Genomic DNA, 8,766 nt, shown 5'->3' with positions numbered 1-8,766 from the left:
GAGGCATAATTAGCTGGGTGTTGGTAATGTGACATCAGGGGCCCAAAGCCGTGTAACTATTTAAAAACATGAATTACTTATTTACATCTGTGAAAATTGCCTTTCTACCTACTTCGATGCCAGCTGTAATGCCTATAATCTTTTTGAGCCGGTTGGGAGTGAAGTGATTTTGATGTGGGGCGTCCCTTTTTGTGTGTTTCCAAGTGGGAGTTGAGTACCCCTAAGTCATTTAACCCTTTTGATAACACCTTAACTTGTCCACTTTTATGTCTACTATAATGACACTAGTATGTTTTTGTAGCAGCTTTCGACTGTGTTCACCTCAGGGCATCTCACTTCATTGTAGTTTATTTTTGTAATATTTTTTGCTCATTAATTAAGTAGTAAAATCAGAAAAGACTATGCAAAGAAAATGCTACATACTTCAACATGGACCAACATGACTAGACTATGGAATGTAACCTCTAAAAATGAGCTTCTGGCCCGTACGGGGATCGAACCCGCGACCTTGCCGTTATTAGCACCACGCTCTAACCAACTGAGCTAACCGGCCATGTGTGCTGTGTTTACCCTTACAGAAGGTAGTGGAAGTATGTGTGATCACAATCGTGCCTCTGTGGTTGCTTAGGAGTAGATGAAGTTCTGTATGAGATGGGATCTAATGGATAATACTACTCTTGTGGCCAGGACTACTTTTTTCTGTTTTCTTAATAAGCTGTTTTTATGGGATGGATTTGTCCCACATGGGGTGATTTTTGGTGGTTTATGCACCTGTAGTGAGTGACAATCAAACATTAACAGCTTCTCAATACTAATATCCAGGTCAATGAAGTTTTCATGTTAATTCGAAGAACTGTAGCAAGAATTTAACTACTCTCTCCGATGGTTAATCAAACCTCTGTTTTCGCAATAAGCTGTTATTATGGGATGGATTTGTCCCAGATGTGGTGATTTTTTGTAGTTGATGCACCCATGAGTGACAATCAAACAATAAAGAATAACCAGCTTCTTGATACAAATATTATCGAAATCAATGAACTTTTCCTGTTAATTTGAAGAGCTGCGGCAATAAGTAAACTTGCCTCCCCGTCGGGGAATTGAACCCCGGTCTCCCGCGTGACAGGCGGGGATACTCACCACTATACTAACGAGGATTGGCTATGCTGGGCTCTTTGACGACACACCATGAGAAAATGAACACAGGGCACATGACTGATAGTATAAATCACTGGAGAGCTTTTGATTGTTTTCTACCCATATTCCAAAACCCACAACTTTTTTTATTTTTCTCTAGTCGTATAACCATATGAGGGCTTGTTTTTTGCAGGACGACTTGTAGATTTGAATCACACTATTCTTTCTACCATATCACGTACAGAAAACGGGAAAAAAATATTCCAAGTGAGGTGAATTTGAAACAAAAACCAGGAAATTTCCTATCATTTTTCATTTTTTGTTATGACATTTAATGTGCAGTAGAAATTACCCATCAACATGATTCTCCAGATCAGTACAATTACTGCAGATTCACTGAGGATCCTCCCTGCTAAAGAACTGCTAAATCAGTGCTAAAAAAAAAACAACATATGCATTGCAATGTAAAACAACTTGCTGTTCATGAGTTTAGTCTTTTCAACTTCTTTTAACAGCTTCATTTTTTCAAAGAAGCGAAGAGGTTAAAAGAAGTGCCCTGAACATTTTTTCGTATAACTTCCGCTTAGAGGCTGCTCATTCGTTTATTGAATACAAATTAATCTAAAAAACAGTGGCAAAAAATGTTGGAAAAGACGACCAAAAGAAGCATCATGACATAAGACTCTGGCATTTCCTGAAGCAGCTTTCGCCTGAAAACTCGTTTGGTTAGCAGACATCTAAAAGACATAGTGTGCGCATATTCTTAAAGTGCCAATACTCTTTAGATAGTAGTTAACATGTCCATACATGTTAGTCTAAAGTTGTCCGAACCCACCGATATTGCCAGGCTCGGACGACAGTATAATTTGTATGGGTGCCTCTGGCTAATGATTGTCGGGGGAGATAAGGACCCGGGATGTCCAATTTTGGACTGTAAATCCTTCTATTCTCTAAGGGATCAGCCACTGCCAGCAATGGCTAACTCATAGAGCACACAGCAGCAATCGGCAGAGTGAGCACCTCTGTGTATGGGAGAGTCTTCCTAAGATAGCAGTTGGCCGAAAAGGCATGATCAGCCGCTGCCATTGGCTTTCTCTTACTGCACACAGGAGCGCTCGGCACAGTGAGCGCTCCTGTGTATGGGAGAGTCGGGTGAGATAGCAGCTGGCCGCATGATCAGACGACTGTCTTTAACATACAGGAGCTTTAGGCAAACACTTTTTCAGCTGACATATAGGACCTCATTCAAACACCTGTATTTTCAGTGCAGCACACTGATCCTATAAATGATCTAGTCTCGTCTTAAAAATTAACAATTATAACATTTGCATTTATACATAACCAAAACCACCATCAGTACAAAAATTACCAGCACCACCGTCAGTTCTCATTTACACCACCAGTACCTCCGTCAGTACTAGATGAATACACGTTAAAGCAGCTACAAAAAGTATACAAGTGATATGAAAATGGGCATCAAAGTAGACACCAAAGAATGTTATCAAAAGGGTAAAAAGGAACATTGGATCAATGATCTCACACTGGAAACACACAGAAAGTGATTTCTCCCATCAAATGTAGTTCACTACAGGCTGGCCCCAACGGGCTCGTGCATAACAGCTGGCATTAATGTGGACAGACTGCCAGTTTTCACCGATTGAATAAATAAATGGTGTTTGTAAAAGGTTCAATGACTTTGAGCCATTCATCTCACGATGTGAACACACAGAAGAGGATGCCGTGCATCAAAATCTGTTCACTCTAGGCTGGTGGAAAGGGATTTTCTTCAACTGGAAACCAACTTTAATATTTTGGGAATAACTAGAAAACTCTTTAAAAACACCACTTGTTCGAATCAGTAAAAAGTGTTTGCTTGCCCATTTTGTTGTCTGCTTTTATGTCAGGAACCCATTTGGATCAATCTGGAGTGAATTGAATTTGATGCCAGGCAACCCTCTGTATGTATTGGTCAGGTGATATCAGTGAACTTAAGTCATTTAACCCTTTAAAAACAGTAGTTACTTATTTCAATCAGTAAAAAGTGTCTGCCTGCCCACATACATGCCAGATTTCATGCCAACAACCCATTTGGCCCGATGTAGAGTGACGTGAAGGAGACGGGAGGCATAATTAGCTGGGTGTTGGTAATGTGACATCAGGGGCCCAAAGCCGCGTAACCATTTAAAAACATGAATTACTTATTTACATCTGTGAAAATTGCCTTTCTACCTACTTCGATGCCAGCTGTAATGCCTATAATCTTTTTGAGCCGGTTGGGAGTGAAGTGATTTTGATGTGGGGCGTCCCTTTTTGTGTGTTTCCAAGTGGGAGTTGAGTACCCCTAAGTCATTTAACCCTTTTGATAACACCTTAACTTGTCCACTTTTATGTCTACTATAATGACACTAGTATGTTTTTGTAGCAGCTTTCGACTGTGTTCACCTCAGGGCATCTCACTTCATTGTAGTTTATTTTTGTAATATTTTTTGCTCATTAATTAAGTAGTAAAAACAGAAAAGACTATGCAAAGAAAATGCTACATACTTCAACATGGACCAACATGACTAGACTATGGAATGTAACCTCTAAAAATGAGCTTCTGGCCCGTACGGGGATCGAACCCACGACCTTGGCGTTATTAGCACCACGCTCTAACCAACTGAGCTAACCGGCCATGTGTACTGTGTTTACCCTTACAGAAGGTAGTGGAAGTATGTGTGATCACAATCGTGCCTCTGTGGTTGCTTAGGAGTAGATGAAGTTCTGTATGAGATGGGATCTAATGGATAATACTACTCTTGCGGCCAGGACTACTTTTTTCTGTTTTCTTAATAAGCTGTTTTTATGGGATGGATTTGTAATGGGGTCAACAAGTCCGACTGTATCCCTTCTGTAGAAATGGCTTTGAATACTGTTCCAGCAATTGCCCACAAGGGGGCAGCGTCGTACTGTACAACGACAAACACAGAGCTGGGAAATTCCCCACAGGAGCTGGTGTGGAAAAAACCAGAAGAGAAGACGCGGGAAAGTGTTGTTCAGCTCCGGAGCTCAGTGAGGAGAGTCCTGCGTGTGGTCTCCCTGAAGAGAGGGCTCGTTTTGCCGCAAAAGTCAGGAAGAAATCACCCGGTGAAAGCAGTTTCTGTCACTCCCAGTCTGCAGAACTTTGTTTTCCTCAGGGAGTTAACCGGACTACCGAGCACCGCCATCTGAGTGTAATTGCAGGGACTGTGACCTGCCTTCTTCTGCCCGGCGTGCTCCGGGACCAAAAGACTACTTATAATCCGTCACCAGCTGGGGAAGATAAAAGAAAAGAAAAGACCGAGGAGCTTCATCTCTCCAGCGCTGCACCGGGACCCATCACCGCGAGACCCCAGGCCTGCGACGTGGGAGCGACATCTTCTTTCGGGAAAGACTGGTACGTGTTTGTAGGGAAAGTTAGGGAAAGTTGCCGCCATTTTTTTTGTTGTTGTTTTTTTCTTGCTGCATACCCGGAAGGAGTGAAAGTCCAGGGGCTTCCTATACCCATGTGTGCAGATAGCTCAGTTGATTGTATTATAAACATGTTTCCTAGTAAAGAAATGTTACTACCGGTAAAATCTGAGTATGGGGATTTTGTTGGAATAGAGCATACACACACACCCGCGGCCCTCCCATCGGTCGCTTCATGTGGCGTAGTCGGCAGGATGTGTGACCAACAAAATCATCCCCCGGTAGTAACTTATAACCAGACAGCTCCCCCGCCGTCTATTGTCAATCAGGTGAGGAAGTTTGACGGACGGAACTATCCTGTAACGGAATGGACTGAACAACTTAAGATAGTGGGGGAAATGTATAACACTGACCCTAAGACCTTAGCAGAAATGGCCATGCTAACACTAGAAGGGGAAGCGTGGACGACAGTCAGGCTGGAGACGGTTAGGGGCCAGCGTACGTTGGATGACTTAGTGCGGGTGCTGGAGAACACCTATGGACCGACCACACATGCGGGAACATTGCGCTATATGTTTTTCCGGCGGACGCAACTCGAGTCGGAGGACATCCCTCAATATGCCAATGCCCTTCAAGTGCTACTAGAACAAGCCTGTAGAAAAGAAGAACAGATAGCTAGTACGGGTACCCGTGACCTGGTGTTGAGAGATCAGTTTGTGACCGGATTGAGAGACCCGTACCTTAACCGCTCATTGCAAGATCTACTCCGGATAAATCCGGCTTTTACGTTCGCTGAGGCCAAACAAGAAGCTATAGAACGTTCAAGGGGGCCTGTCGTGGAGACACAGACATATACCGCGGCTTGCAGGTCCATATCTGATATCGGGACGCCGAACAGCAACACGGAGGAACTGAAACAGATGGTGGCAGAGTTGCAGAAACAGGTGTTACAGCTCACCTTACATCAACAGGCGGGCCGGCAAGCGAGACAACAACCCAGCCGGCCGATGGGAAGATGCTGGACATGCGGCGATCCCCGCCATAGAGCCAACCGTTGCCCTCAGAACTTTCAAGCTCCTCCACAGTCCGATCTACCAGAACCAGCAAGTCAGGTCCCACAACAGAGGCCGCCTTTAAACTAGACGCCCCTGTCAAAGAGGCTCACTCGACAGGGGATGCCAAAGAGAGGGGTGTAGGAAAACAGAGCCAGCCACGGAACAAACTTGCATCAAATAGCCCCACCCTAGAAGTATTACTGGAAGGGATCGCCGTACAAGGGTTAATGGATACTGGGTCTCAGGTATCCACTATCTCCGAGCAGTTCTACGAAGAATGTCTAAAACCGCGAGTTGCCTATGACCCTGATACCGCCATCAAGATCAAAGCAGCCAATAATCTACCCATTCCGGTGTCGGGAGTTGCCTGGATGAACACCGAAATCTGTGGCCAAGATCTCGGGAAGAGAGGGATAATTGTGGTCAGGGAAGGCTTTGAACCAGAAACGCCCATGATTATTGGGATGAACATCTTGAAGGACCTGAATCTGGTGCTGTTTACCAAGAAGGGGCCCAAGTACTGGCAAGGAGTGACCGCACATAAGGCCACCCGCCGTGCCTTTCAACAAGTGGTCCGGACCTGCAACCTCCAGCGAATGACCGAAGAACAGCTGCCGCTGGCCACGGTCACCGTACCCCGCCATACTAGGATCACCTTACCAGCTGGAAAAGAGACAGTTATCTCACTACCCCTTGGCACCATGAGACAGTTTGAAGGCGTGGAGGTGCTGATTGAGCCGCGCTCCCCGAGGGAGGGGAAGCTGAACCCACTAGTCGCTCGAACTCTAGCAGTAGTGAGAAAGGGAAGAATTCCTGTCAGGCTGGGCAACACGGCTAATGTGAGCGTTGACCTAGAAGCCGGGACACAGCTCGGCCGAGTCTACGCTCTAACCGAAGAGGTGAACCCTATGAGCCCCCTCCAGTTTGTACCGTCTACAGAGGGAGATTGGACAGTGACGGTCTCTACCATGGCCGCTGTCGCGGGTGACACCAACGTGGGGCGAGAACTCCGAGAGAAGTGTCAGTTGGACGTATCCCAATACTCCAAACGGGAGGTGTCTCAGGTGGAAGAGCTACTCCAAGAGCATCAGGCGTCCTTTGCCCGGCACGACACCGATTTTGGGTGCACCACCAGTATCAAACACGAGATCCCCACCGGTGACACTGCTCCTATCCGTGAAAGGTACCGCCAAATTCCTCCCCAGCAATACCAAGAAGTGAAAAATCTCCTGAATTCCATGCTACACGCGGGAGTGGTACGGGAAAGCCAGAGCCCCTGGGCGGCGCCGGTAGTTAGTCAAGAAGAAGGACGGATCCCTGAGATTCTGTGTGGACTACCGCCGTTTGAATGCTTGCACCATACGGGACTCGTACCCTCTGCCAAGGATCGAAGAATCCCTGACAGCCCTGAAGAAAGCCAAATACTTCTCCTCGTTGGATCTGGCCAGCGGATATTGGCAGGTACCTATGCATGAGAAAGATAGAGAGAAGACTGCTTTCATCTTACCCAAGGGCCTGTACGAGTTTGACCGGATGCCCTTTGGTCTGAACAACGCGCCGGGGACTTTCCAGCGGCTGATGGAGCGCTGCTTGGGAGACTTCAACTTCGACTTCACCCTCATCTATCTGGACGACATTGTAGTCTATTCGGCCACATTTGAAGAACACCTGCAGCAGCTGGGCCGTGTGTTCAGTAGGTTGAGGGAACATGGCCTGAAGTTGAAACCCAACAAGTGCCGTCTTCTGCAGCCCGAGATCAATTACCTGGGTCACCGGATCTCAGCCGAAGGCGTCCAGCCATCTTCAGAGAAGATAGCCGCCGTACGGGATTGGCCGCAGCCCACAAACGTCAAGGAGGTCAGGGCTTTCCTGGGGTTGGCCGGCTACTACCGCCGGTTCGTCAAAAACTTCGCCCGGCTTGCTGCACCCTTGCAGGATCTGCTTCGAGGGACCACCAACAGCCCCAGAGGACGACTCATCCGCTGGGGACCCAGCCAGGAAGACTCCTTCCAAGCCCTAAAGGGTGCCTTAACGTCTCCCCCCATCCTGGCATATGCGGACTACAACCTGCCCTTCCAACTACACACCGATGCCAGTTTACAGGGTCTAGGGGCAGTACTTTCACAGGTCCAAGACGGCAAGGAACGGGTCATAGCCTATGCCAGTCGGTCCCTACATGAGGGCGAGAAGAACCCCACCAATTATAGCTCGTTCCGGCTGGAGCTGTTGGCCCTAACGTGGGCTATGGCGGAGAAATTTGCAGGGTATCTCACGGGGACCGAAGTACTAGTCCTGACCGATAACAACCCGTTGGCCCATCTAGAAAATGCGAAGCTCGGAGTCATGGAGCAGCGTTGGATGGCTCGGCTCTCCAAGTTCAATTACAAGATCAAGTATCGGGCTGGCGCTGAGAACCAAAATGCGGACAGCCTGTCTAGAGTGTCATACCCCTTACTCAACCGAGACCGGGATGAAGAATTAGAAGGGGACGAGACACCTGACTTTGCAAAGCTCGCCCAACAGATGGTGGATCACCGCCAGCTCGTTGTGGGCGAAGCTGGAACTCCGGTGGGAGTCGCCTTGCCACCCCAGGAGTGGTGCAGGATTCAGGACCAGAACCCCGATTGGGCTCTACTCAAACAATGGGTGAAACGGCAGCAGAAGCCTCCCGCCGATATACGGGCGCGACTGTCTACCGGGACCTTGACCCTGCTCAGCCAGTGGGACCGGCTGATTCTGAGAGAAGGAGTGCTATACCGGAAGGTTCTCTTGTCACACATGCTGGAAGAATGCGCACAAGTTGTAGTGCCTGAACAATTGACCCGTGAGATGGTGGTCCAGGCCCACAAAAGGAATGGACACTTCGGAATGGACAAGACTTTTCGGTGGGTTCAACAGTCCATCTATTGTCCGGGGCTCCGCAAGCTAGTTGAAGACGTCTGCCAGACCTGTCGCACCTGTGAACTACACAAGTCCTCTGAGCAGCGTGCACCTGTTCAGACAATTAAAACATCCAGACCCCTTGAGCTGTTGATGGTGGATTATCTGCTGGTTGGGACGGCGAGCAGTGGCTATCAGTATTGTTTAGTCATGGTGGATCACTTCACAAAATTCGCTGTCGCTGTCGCTACCAAAGACCAGACGGCTG

At 47.5% G+C, this 8,766-nt stretch overlaps 3 non-coding genes across 3 annotated transcripts; all 3 read right to left on the bottom strand.

Annotated features, from left to right (window-relative positions):
* Positions 1–479: 479 nt before the first annotated feature.
* TRNAI-AAU (transfer RNA isoleucine (anticodon AAU)) lies at positions 480–553 on the bottom strand. The gene has a single exon. It is a non-coding gene; the product is annotated as a tRNA-Ile (tRNA).
* Positions 554–1,082: 529 nt separating this feature from the next.
* On the bottom strand, positions 1,083–1,154 carry TRNAD-GUC (transfer RNA aspartic acid (anticodon GUC)). Its single transcript has one exon. It is a non-coding gene; the product is annotated as a tRNA-Asp (tRNA).
* A 2,580-nt stretch (positions 1,155–3,734) lies between these two features.
* TRNAI-AAU (transfer RNA isoleucine (anticodon AAU)) lies at positions 3,735–3,808 on the bottom strand. The gene has a single exon. It is a non-coding gene; the product is annotated as a tRNA-Ile (tRNA).
* Positions 3,809–8,766: the final 4,958 nt, after the last annotated feature.

Source organism: Anomaloglossus baeobatrachus, chromosome 4, assembly GCF_048569485.1.
Source record: "Anomaloglossus baeobatrachus isolate aAnoBae1 chromosome 4, aAnoBae1.hap1, whole genome shotgun sequence".
Classification (NCBI taxonomy): domain Eukaryota; kingdom Metazoa; phylum Chordata; class Amphibia; order Anura; family Aromobatidae; genus Anomaloglossus; species Anomaloglossus baeobatrachus.
Note: the sequence above shows the minus strand (reverse complement) of the source record. Positions and strands in the feature narration are given on the sequence as shown.